Source organism: Narcine bancroftii, chromosome 8, assembly GCF_036971445.1.
Source record: "Narcine bancroftii isolate sNarBan1 chromosome 8, sNarBan1.hap1, whole genome shotgun sequence".
NCBI classification, from domain to species: Eukaryota; Metazoa; Chordata; class Chondrichthyes; order Torpediniformes; family Narcinidae; genus Narcine; species Narcine bancroftii.
Genome location: NC_091476.1, coordinates 60,941,792 through 60,954,077, shown reverse-complemented (window position 1 = coordinate 60,954,077; position 12,286 = coordinate 60,941,792). Strand labels below are relative to the sequence as shown.

At 54.6% G+C, this 12,286-nt stretch overlaps 1 pseudogene; it reads right to left on the bottom strand.

Annotated features, from left to right (window-relative positions):
- Positions 1-396: 396 nt before the first annotated feature.
- On the bottom strand, positions 397-5,833 carry LOC138740745 (maestro heat-like repeat-containing protein family member 1 pseudogene; annotated as a pseudogene).
- Between the last annotated feature and the right edge of the window lie 6,453 nt (positions 5,834-12,286).

Below are 12,286 nucleotides of genomic sequence, written 5' to 3'. Positions count from 1 at the left end.
CCTTGTAAACATCTACCCATCCTTGTCTTAAATATATTTACTGAGGTCCCTCCACTGCTTCAATGGGCAGCAAATTCCATAGATTCCCTACCTTCTGGAAAAAGCAGTTCCTCATCTCCTACCCCTGGATCTTGAGGCTACGTCCCCTAGTTCTAGTTTCACCTACAAGTGGAAACAACTTACCTACCTCAATCTTATCTTTGCCTTTCATAATTTAACACGATTCTGTATGATCTCCTCTATTCTTCAAAATTCCAGAGATTGCAGTCTCGGATAACTCTATCTCCTCATAGGCAAACCCCAGCAACTCGGGAATGAACCCGCTGAACCTCCGCTGCTCCCCCTCCAAAACAGGTACATCCTCCCTCAATTAATGAGACAAGCAGAAAACCAGGATCTTTGACCCATTTCTTTATTAATTCCACCTTGTTCACGAATCCAGTGCCGCCATGCTCCTGTGCCTGGGCCGGTCAGGGGGTTACAGGGCGCGCTGAAGCCCCAAAACCTTGGCCGCTTTGATGCGGACACAAGGCGAGACATCATGGAGCATCATGATGATAGCGACGCAGACGTTGTCGTCGGTCGCTCCTTCCACGTAGTCGGCGGGCAGGTTGTGCAACAGAAACCCGGCCAGAACCACCGCATTGCCCCTGATCTCCGGCAACATGCTCTTGAAGAAAGACATGGTGGTAGCGAGGTACATGCCGATCTTGTCCGGGTAGTCGCCCACGATCAGCTTGGCCAGCTGCCTGATGAAGTCCCAATAGCGGCCGCTGGCCTCCTCCAGCAGCTCGGTCTGGAAGACGGCGCAGATGCGGTCGGAACCCAGGCGAGGGCCGAGCAGGTGCAACGCCGTCTTGCAGGCGTCGATGACCTCGAGACTGCGGTCGTTGAGGTGCAGCAGGAGGCTCACTAGGCTGTGGTGGACGTTCTCCACAAAGACGGCCTGGGATTCCCCTCTGGCCAGCAGCGAGAGGTCCCCGAAGGCGGCGAAGGCGGCGGCTCGAAGTTTCTCTCTCTCGTTCTCGAAGTAAGGCAGAACGGCTGCCATCACGCCACTCAGGATGGGCCGAACGTCCGCCTCCCTCAGCTGCCTCAGCACGTTGGATAGGCCGGACATGGCTTCCAGCACGATTAAGTCGTTTAGATCTGCTTTCTGGGCCAGACCTCCCACCATCGCTGCCAGCAGCTCGTCGGCATACAGAGGCACCGTCTGAGGCGAACCGATGGCCAGGTTGCCCAGGCCTCGAAGGGAGAGCAAGTGGACTGCGGGGGAAGCATCGTTCAGGCCACTGAGCAAGCTGGTGACCAGGCGCTCGGTCACCCCCAGCTCCTGGGATGTGGGCTGGCTCAGGAGCTCGCCGAAGAAAGCGGCCACCGTCATTCTCTGATGCTCCTGACCTCGGAGCACGCGAGGTTCCAGGAAGCGCACCACGCCCTCCAGGTGGTGGCCAGCGCCCTTGCCCGTCTCCCGGGCCAGCAGCGCCACGCCCAGCGGGTGGTCCTCCCCGCTCTTCAGCAGTTGCCAAGCCTTCTGCTCCTCCACGGCCGCCGCCACCTCCTTAGTCCGGCCTCTCACCAGCACCAGGTTCAGTGCCTCCACCGAGTCATCCCAGAGGCTGACCTGCAGGGTGTTGGGTAGCGCCAACTTCCCCCTCTTCCCAGAGCTCTTGGGCTGCCTCTCCACCGCCCTCTCGCTGACCAGGGTGCTGAGGTAGAGGAGCAAGGTGCCGAAGAGCCGCGCATAAAGGCTGACCACCGGCTCCACGCACTCGGGGTTGGAGAGCATCTCCCTCAGAGCGTAGACGACGGCCACCGCCTCCGAGGCGCCAGCGCGTTGAGGCTTCCTCACCTTCGCGTCCTCCTGCCAAAGGCAATCGTCCAGCTTGTATACCAACCAGTCCAGAGTGGAAGTGGCCAGCCCGAACTCCCGGGCCAGCGACTGCCAGATGGCGGTTGTGTACTTGTCGTACGGCAGGGGCCTGCGGAGCAGGTAGGTCAGCACCTCGGGCATGCACTGGGAGGTCAGGATGGAGATGAAGTGGACGACCGAGAAGCGCACCTGCTCCAAGCAGATGGCCTGCATGCGGGCCTTCAGCTGCTCCAGGATGTCGGGGATGTGGTCTTTCAGCTCCCGGCCGTGCTTTCGCACTAGCGCGTTCATGACCACAGACGCAGCGCTGGAGCAGGTGGCGTGCAGGTCGCATAGCCCCTCGAAGAGGGTGAAGAGCAGCGAACGGAGCTGCTCCGCCGGCATCTCGGCCGAGATAACCTTGGCCATGTCGTGGCAAATCTGGAAGAGCAGATGGCTATCGGGGTTACGCAGCTGCTCCTTGACGGCGTGGAGCTGCTCGGCCAGGATCTCCGGTTGCTCCGCCGCGCAGCCCTGGTAGCGCGCCTGGATGGTGAGGAGGGCGTACAGGCACTCCATGGCCGTGCAGCGCACGGAGAGCACGGGGTCGGCGAAGCGAGGCACGAAGCGGCCCGCTAGCTCTCCCAGGTTATGGAAAGTTCCTGGGTTCATACCCTTGAACCTGTCCCGGTAAAACGTCAGCAGCGCCAGTGCGGTATTGGCGGCCCTCTCCCTCTCGTAGTCCTTGATGGACACCATCCACTCCTGGATGTGCTTGAAGATGAAGCCCAGGCCCTCGGAGCAGAGGTGCTGGCTCAGGAGCTCCTTGAGCAGGTCGTGGAGAGCGGCGATGGTCTCGGCGTGGAGCACCTCTCGCTCCCTCAGCTTCTTGGTGTCCTTCCTCTTCTCCGTTTCGAGCGGCAGGAAGGTGAACACAGCCTCCAGGCAGTTGCGGACGAGCTCCGAGGCTTCCATCTCGTTGAGGCGCGGCTCCAGCCTCACCAGGTGAGTGCAGGCATTGATGGCCATCTGGCGCACCCGCGTCTTCAGCTGGGCTCTGGGTTCGGCCGCCATCAGGTCCTGCATGTAGGACATCACCTCCTCCCTCCGGCCGAACTTGAACTGGTGCCTGCCCTTGTTGGCGTAGACCGCCTTGGCGATGAGGGTGACCGCCTTGATCAGGGTCAGCTTGATCATAAGGTCCTTGCTCTCCACCTTGATGCCCAGCACCTTGGTGTTGGACAGGCTGATGATGTGATCCAGGATACGCAGCTCCAGGTGCTGTAGAACGAGCCCCTCGGGCGCGTACAGGGCCACGTATCCGTAGCAGAGGATGAGCGTGCTCTTCACCCGCTCCATGTCGCCATCCAACTTCTCTTTCAGGATGTTGAAGAAGCTGGCCGTCTTCTTTACGATGTCCATGCGGACGAAATCGTCCAGCTTGGCCAGGGTGTCGTCCAGGTGGGACATGGCGCAAAAGCCGATGCCCGTGGCCAGACCCTCCCGTTCCAGCGCCTCGCTGTGCTGCACGCTGAGCAACATCTCCTGCAGCTCGTTGTTTATCACGTCCTTGTTGGTGGTCTGGCCCAGCACGATGCCTACGCACTTGTAGAGGAACGCCTTCTCCCTGGGGAAGCTGTGGTAGCCGTGTAGGTGTCGGGTCATCTCCTCGCTCAGCTGCCACGTCCACGTCTCGTCCGCCACCGTCTCTAGGGTGCGAGACAGGAAGAAGAAGAGCTTGTCCTCCCACAGTTTCTGGGGCAGGGTGTCCTCCCCGTTCTCGGTCAGGAACTGGGCCAGCTGAGGCAGCTCCTGGTCCCAAAGCTTCACCGCCTGTGGGTGGATGTAAGGGCTCAGCACCCGCAGCAGCCGCAGGGCGGCTACACCCCTCCCGTGGCCGGCGTAGGGCGTAGAGGAGACGGCCATCAAGCGCGCCAACAGGGTTTGAGGCTTGGACGTGCCCAGTCTGTCGGTGTAGTTCAGTCCGGCGCGCTGGCGCTTCTCCAGTCGCTTCTTTGCCCCCACCTTCTCCAGGCTGCGGCACACGGTAGCCAGGGCGTGGGTGTGCTGGATAGGAATTACGAACTCCAGCAGGAAGGGCCACAGGACATCCTCCATGGTGTCCAGGGTGACCAGAAAGTCCAGGACGTCCTCACACAGGAGTCTCAGCTCCTGATCGCTGACCTCGGGGTGCTCGAGGGAAGAGCGGTCCTCGGCTGGCGCCAGGCCGCATTGCTCGACCAGGAACTCCACCAGCGCCGCTCCCCCTTCCAGCTGGAGGTAGGCATTCTCGCCCATGCTGCCGATGACCTGCGCCAGCGCCTTCTTCACCTTATTTTCGTTGTCCTGTAGCGCCTGCTTCACTCCGCATACGACCAGCGCCTTCTTGCTCTCCAGGGACTTGAAGCCGATGCTGACGATGTGGTTGAGCACAGCTAAGGTGCCCAGGCGCACCTTCTCGTTGCTGTTGGCCAGCCTCTGCAGCAAGAACTTCATGAACCCGTCGATGGAGACTTGAGCGAGAATGAGGAAACACTGCAGCACCTCGGCCTGGTTCTTCCAGCTCAGCTCGTTGGCCGGCTCCAGGGGCATGCAGATCTGGTGGTGGAGATGAGGGAGCAGGTTGTCCATCTGGGCCTCGGGCACCTGACTTCCCATTTCCAACCCGCTCTCCAGGACATTGCGGAGACACTGGGTGACATAGAAGGGCTCGCAGCGCTTCTTGTACAGGGACAGGATGCCAGGCAAAAGGCGGGGCAGCTCGTCCTCCAGACGATCGGCTGGAAGCAAGTGGACCATGGAGCTTAGAGCCACGGCGATGGCCGTCCTGAGCTTGGGGTCCTTGTTCCGCAGCCAGTTGCCGAAGAGGATCTTGTGGGCGGCGTAGATCTCATTGGAGAAGACGTCCTTGTTGAGGGCGGGCTTAGCCTCCTTGTCCACGCTGGAGAGGTACTCCAGAATGCTCTTGCTGAAGAGTCCCAGGGCCGAGGTGAACACCCACTTCATGCTGTCCTGCTTGGCCATGGGCAGGAGGGGCAGCATGGTCTGCAGGGTAGTGGGGAGGTAAGGCACGATGCCCGGCGCGTTGGCTACAGACAGGTTGGCCAATGTCTGCACCACGAAGAACTGAGGCAGGACGCCGGGCTGCAGCTTCTGAAGGATCTCCTCCAGGATCTCGTCGCTGAACCTTGAGCCCAGGGCTACCAGCAAGTTGCTTGCCGCCTCCTTCCAGCTCACGGCCTCCTCGCCCGACTGGAGCATCTCCTCGAAAGCCAGGCTGACCATCTTTTTGGCCAGTAGCTGGCCGATCAGGCCGATGGTGTCCTTCACGATGCGCTGCATGGACTGCAGTATGACCGTCCGGTGGCCGTGAGGCAGCTGGTTGTGCTTGAGGAGGAAATCCAGACAGGAGCCCAGCACTAGCTCCGGGCTGTGGCAGCCCAAGTCGTAGAGGGACTGGGCAATTTGCCTGCGCACCCCCTCGTCATTATCGAAGGCCGCATCGGTGAGGGCAGCCAAGGTAACCTCGGCCTTGCACGAATCCATCTTACACGTTGCCATAGGACGAGTAGGGTGGGGAAGGGGAGGGCAGAATGAAGGGACCAGCGGCTGGTACGCAGCGGTAAGGCCAACTCAGCCCGGAGGACCTTCCCTCAGACTCCTTTGGGACCTTTCCCCTTCAATCGCCAGCACCCCTATCCGCCTCGCCTGGAAACTCTCCAGAATCCGGTTGGCCAAAGGATTAGGAAGGAAACTGGATCCCCACCTCACTGCAGCTGCTGGCACCCTGCCTGAACCCCTCGTGAGACACCACACCCACCCCCACTCGCTCGACGTACTCCTGGATGCCAAGGATTCCCAGTCTCTTCTCCCTACCAACTGCGAACCATTCTTATGTTGAGGACTCTCCCTTCTCGTCCCGCTCCTAGACCTGGTTGCCCCGTGGAAACGCGTGGATCTTGCCCCCCCTCCCCCCCCCCCCCGCAATCGCCAGCTGCTCACCCCGCTCAGCACTCAGCACCCAGGTGGGCACAGGACGCTTCCCCTCGCAGCTCCGCTGCTGGATGTGACCAATCGCCTCATTGTGACATCAGTCCCGTCACTGAACTTGTTTGAGAGGTGGGCGGGGGGGAGGGGAAGAAGGTGCGTCAGCTCTGTGTCGCCCGCTCCTGGAGGGGATCAGTGGCCTCACTCTTCCCCACCCCCACCCCTTCCCGCCCAGCCGGAACGCGGGATAATGGCTGGACCTTCAATGGTCAGTCGTCAAGGACCACTGTCCGAGGCTATGTGGCAAAGCATTGTAACACCTGGAGACAGAGACCAGCACAGGATGCGGGATCATGGGAACCAGGTTTCGGAACGGAGATTCGATCAGATGCTGAGGGCTCCCGAAGGGCCTCAGCCCCGAAGGCTCTGAGGTTTGGAACTGGAGCTTGTGCTGTCAGTGGTCTGTGCGGCTGCGGGAGCGCTGGAGGCGAATTCACGGACACTCGATGTCCCGGAAAGGACTCCGCTTCCCTCCCTCCAATTACTGAGGGCGCGGGGAATGTTCATGTCGACACTTTGCCTTACAGCAGGAAAACGTTGTCGTATCTCATGTAAATGGCATTTTAATGTATAATTAGTTGACAATAAAAGGAACCTCGAAATGGCCAGTTGATCGTGGAACGGTTTGAGCGTTCATGCGAGACCCGGCCTTCAACTGTCCTCTCTATGTGCATCCGTGACATTTCCAATCAACATTGTCCCCGAGGCAACTCTCCCTCCCTTTTCTCTCTTTCCCCTCTCCTCTTTTTCCCCTCTCCTCTTTCTCCCCTCACCCTCTCCACTCTCTCTCCCCAATATCTCTCTCCCTCTCTGCTCTCTCCACTCCCTTCTCCCCCACTCCTCTCTGTTCCCCCTCTTCAGTCTCCCCTCCTCTCCCCAATATCTCACTCCCTCTCTGCTCTCTCCACTCCCCCTCTCCCTTCCCCTCTCTGTTCCCCCCTCCTCGCTCTCTTACCCACATGCTCCCACTACCATCCACACTTTCTTCCTCTATCTCTGCCACACTCTCACCCATACTCCCCTCCTTTACCCCTCCCACTGTACCCTCTCTCTCCGATACTTCCCTCTCTCCCTCTACCCCCTCACTCTCCTTCTTTCTCCACCACTACACTCCTCTCTCTGTCACCACTCTTTCTCCTCTCTCCCCCACCTCGTACCACACTCTCTGACACCTGCCCTCTCTCCCCTTCTCTCTTCTCACACTCCCCAACCTCTCTCCCCCATGCTCCCTCCCTCCCCATCCCACCATCGCTCTCACTCCTCTCTCTGCTGCTCTGCACTTTCTCTCTTCCCTTCTAACTCCCCCTCACTCCTCCCACCCTACCTCCTCTCTCTCCTGCTTCCTACCCTCTATTCCTACTCTATCCTCTCACTTTCTGCCTCTCTCCATTCACTCATTCCCTTCTCGCTCCACCCTATCACTCCCTCACTTCTCTCCCTATCACCCTCCCCACTCCCTTCCTCAATTGTACCCCTTTCTCCCCATTACCCTCCCTACACTCACCACCTCTCTCCTTCCCTCATTCCCCACTCTTCACTCCCCCTCTCTGCCACCACTCTTTCTCTCCTCCTCCCTCACACTCCCAATATTATCATCCCTCCATGCCCTCCCACTCCTTTCCCTCCCCTCCACTATCTCACATTCCTCCTTCTCCACCTCCACTCTCCCCAGCCCCACTCACTCCCCCTCACACTCCCCTCTCTTGCTCCTCCCTCTTCTGTCTCCCTCACCACTCTTCCCTACTCTCTCCCCCTCTCACTCCCTCCCCCTCTCACTCCCTCTTTCTCTCTTTGGCCACCTGTCTCTCCTCTCCCTTCTCTCTCCCTTCTCTCCTGCTCTGCTCTTTCCTCCTCACTCCCCTTCTCACTCCACCCACCACATCTCACCCTCTACTGTCATCCTCCACACATTCCCTCCCTGTCCCCCAAATCTTCCCCCTTGTCTTCCTTACCTGACTCTCTCTCCCACCTCCTCTCTTCCCCTCACCCTTTCTCCCCTCCCTTTCCCCCTCTCTTCCCCTCTCTCTTCTATCTCCCTCCCCTCCATCCTCTTTCTCCACCCTCTCTCTTCCCCTTTTCTACCATTCTCACTCTCTCTCCCTCACCTCTTGATCTTGCTCTGTCCATCCCTGCTCTCTCCCCTTGCTCTCCTACCTTTTTCCCTCCCAGCTCTCTACCCTCTCAGCTCTCTACCCTCCTGAAAAACCATAGACATGGACCAGACACGAGGGCTTTTATTAACAGACTCCTAGCCACCACTATACTGACGAGTGGGAAAGCATCTCCATCAGTTAGACCAATAAGGTGGAGCACTTTTACAGCAATAGCCAATAGCAAGTAACTCCATACATGAGAAGCAGTCAGTCTAATACACCCCCCATTATATCATCACATTCACCCCCCCCCCCCCACAAAAATGGACCGATTTTAATAAAATGTTATAATGACCAAAGCAAAAGCTGAAAAAGCAAGCTGGTTAAAAAATTCAGAGGTAAAGGGTTACAGAAGGATAATGCAAAAGCAGAATTAATTGGAACACATATCAGAAAACAAACTACAGAGATAACAGTAAGTAGCCTTGGTAATTATGTCTACAACTAGAAATGGTCATAGCCAGTCTCTGGGGAGATTTAGAAATACAAGCAGATCTGGGCAAAGACACTGGTGGAAGTGAAGCTTTATCTCCTAACGAACGACTTTCCGCAACACCTGTAGAAGGGAGTGAAGAGCGGGAGGCAACATTCTCTCACGGAGAGTATTGTTCCTTGGTAAATGGATCAAGTAACTGGTTTTCTCGTGGTGGGGAGGGCAGTGAGGGTGTCATAATAGTGGAAGGGCTAGCAGACCGCAGGCCAGGTGAAGCCAGGTCTTTAAGGGAAACGGTGTCCTCTATCCCATCAGGAAAAGCAACATGAGCATACTGCATGTGAGCATGAAGCAGTTGAACACGCTCTACAAGCGGACCAGATTTGCTGAGGCTAACATGTTTTCTTAATAAGACTTCTCCGTACTCAGATAGCCAAGTCGGCAAGGTCGATCCAATCTTCAGTTTTCTAGGGAAAATAAAAACGTGCTAGTGAGGACTTACATTGGTAACTGTACAAAGCAGTGTACGAATAGAGCGTAATGCTCTTGGTAGCATGTCTTGCCAGCGGCTGGTGGGGAAACCTTTAGACTTCAGTGCGAGAGTGATAGCTTTCCAGATTGTACCGTTACCACATTCCACCTGACCATTACCTCGTGGGTTATAGCTTGTAGTACGACTAGTTGCGATTCCCCTATCAAGAAGGTATTTCCTAAGTTCTGTACTCATGAAAGCTGACCTTCTGTCACTATGATGGGATATAGATATAGGATAACCGAAATACTGAAAATCATATCCAGACATTTAATTTCAGTGTTAGCAGAAACATCAGCACTTTGTATAGCGAAAGGGAAACGAGAGAACTCATCAATGATATTAAGGAAGAAGACATTCCTATTGTTTGAGGGTAGCAGTCCTTTAAAATCTATCCTGAGGCGTTCGAAGGGTCTAGGCACCTTAATTAGCATAGAAGTGGGAGGTTTGTAATTGCGTGGTTTACTCTCCCCACGGACTGGACACTCACTATTCAATTGTTTTGATGTTGTCTAGTGAGTACGGCAAATTGAGGGAATTAACATAATGATTAAATTAGTGACCCCTGTGTGGCACAATTAATCACGAAAGCCTTTCAAATGGTCCAGCTGCAGACTTGCACAGGTCATGTGAGAAAGAGCGTCGGTGTGTGTGTGTGTGTGTGTGTGTGTGTGTGGGTGGGTGGGGGGGGGGGTGGGGTGTCATCGGACTTTCCCGGGCGATAGAGTATATCATAATCATGTAGAAAATTCAATTTGCTAATGTATGAACTTATCGTTTTAAATTTTGCTCTTCGATTTAGTGTTGAATATGAAGGCAACAGATTTTTGGTCAGTCAGTAATGTGAATTTCTTTCTGTCTCCAATAGTGAATGGATTCCTCAATGGTTCGCGCTTTCTTTTCAATAGAAGATTGCTTGACCTCTGGCCCATGTAATGTACGAGTGAAAAAGGTCACAGGTCTACCAGCTTGATTTAGTGTAGCTGCTAAAGGCCAATTGGACGCATCAGAATGGTAAATCCTCATCAATAGCTGACATTTTCACCTTGGCTATATCCTGTTTGATGTGTTAAAAAGCACGGAGGGCTTCTACAGACAGGGGAAAATAAATTGATTTAAATAGTGGCCACGGCTTATGAGCGTAATTCGGCACCCAATGAGCGTAATAGGAGGAAAAAACCCAAGTAGCCCCTGAGGGACTTTTACATCGCAGGCGGGGGCAGCTCCATGAGTGGACTCATTCTTTCTGGGTCAGGGCTGATTTCGCCTCTACTCACAATGTAGCCTAGTATAGCCAGGCATTTAGTGCGGTATACATACTTGTCATTGTTAAGGGTCAAGATCAGATCCTTGGCCACCTGGAGGAACTTCTCTAAGTTCTGATCATGATCATTTAAGTCCTTGCCACATATAGTGACATTGTCCAGATAAGGGTAGGTGGCTTTCAAATTGTGAGCGTCTACTAGCTTATCCATTTCTCTTTGGAAAGCAGAAACACCATTAGGAACTCCAAAAGGGACCCTTTTAAATTGAAATAGTCTGCCGTCTGCCTGAAAAGTAGTAAGCTGCCTTCCATCCTTGTGAACGGGCACCTGATGGTAGGCTGATTTCAAATCAATTGTGGAGTATATTTTGTATTGCGCAATCTGGTTTACCATGTCCAAGATACGTGGCAGGGCATAGCATCTAGTTGTGTAAAGCTATTTATAGTTTGGCTGTAGTCCATTACCATTCTAGGTTTTGCACCTTTTTTGACAACTACTACTTGTGTGCGCCAAGGACTTGTACTGGGTTCAATGATTTTTTTTTCTCTTAATAAATGACTAACTTCATTCTTCATAGAGTCTGTCTTCTTTGCTACAACACCTACTCTCTATAACTTTAGGCTTACAATCAGGGGTTAGATTGGTAAAAAGACACGGAGGTTTAATCAGAAGGGTTGACAACCCACAAACAGCCTCTTCGGGTACCGTGATCGATGGTAGTGGGCCGTTAAATGCCAGCACAATACTTTTCATTTGGCACTGGAAATCTAGCCCTAATATCACCAGAGCGCCTAGACCGGGGAGCCGGTGACATTTGAAATCTTTGTACTCGTTTCCCTGTACTTTCAGGGTTTATTCTGCAACAACGTGTAACGTCTCGTTTTAGTCCAGAACAAGCCAGAGAAATTTTGCTCTTAGATGGATACAGGCTAAGGTTCAGAGAGCTTGCGCTCGTAGGTTGGATGTAGCTGTCAGTACTGCCTGAATCAAACAGCCAACAGACTCCCCGTTTGTCTCCACCTTCATTCTGGAATGCTTCAGCCCTTGGGGTTCATCTTGGTTTATCGTCATCGACGCCAGAACAGGGTCTCCCCGCGGCAGCGATCTATCAGAGCTCGCCTCGTCACTGGCAGTTCCGCTCTCGATTTCGGAATAAGAGGTGTTAGATGAATCGCTGGCTCTCCAAGTCAACACAGCAGTTTCATGGCGGCGCCCCTGCTTATCAGCAGCGCTTGTGCGTTTCTTCCTCCCTCTCTTCAACTCACGGCATGAGCTAGGCGTCCGGCAGGCTCTGGCCCAGTGCCCTCGCTTTCCGCAGTCGGCACAATCGGCTTGTCGCACTGTAGCGTCAATCCGCAGAAGTAGCATCTTCAGTAGCGGCCTCTACGCTGCGATTTAGTGGCGCTCAGCAGTGGATCATTGCTGCGGGCGGACGTTGGGGTTGCCGCTTCAGCACCTCTTTCCTTCTCAAGGACTTTAGCACGTTGTAGCGCAGCCCTAAGGGTCTTCGATTATTGTAGAGTGGAATTAAAGTTTAGGCCCGGGGTTTCCAGTAAACGTTGTCTGATGCTTCCCGACTCCAATCCGCTTAGGAATGCATCCAACATTAAGGATTATTGGTGGGCTTTGGCCGTGACAGCAACACAGGTTTTGGATAGCCCTTATAGTGCGAGTGTGAAAGCATCTTCGCTCTCTCTGGCTTGTTGTTTTCGAGTGTGAAGTTGGTGACTTTCAAACAAAGTATTTTGTGGCTTATCATCATAGGTTCTGAGGAGATTCAGTGCATTCTGGTATATGCCTGGCTCACTAACCATGGAGTAGGGTACTTTCTCCAAGGAGAGCCACAAGATGGTCCATCTTCACAGTATCTTGCACAACTCTGTTCACTCGCATGTATGCTTGAAAACAGTGGAGCAAGTGGTGAAAATTTTCTCCAGCTCAGGTGGCATCTTGATCTATTTCGAGTCTTCCAGGTTTCAGGGAAGTATTAATGATTGTGAGTCT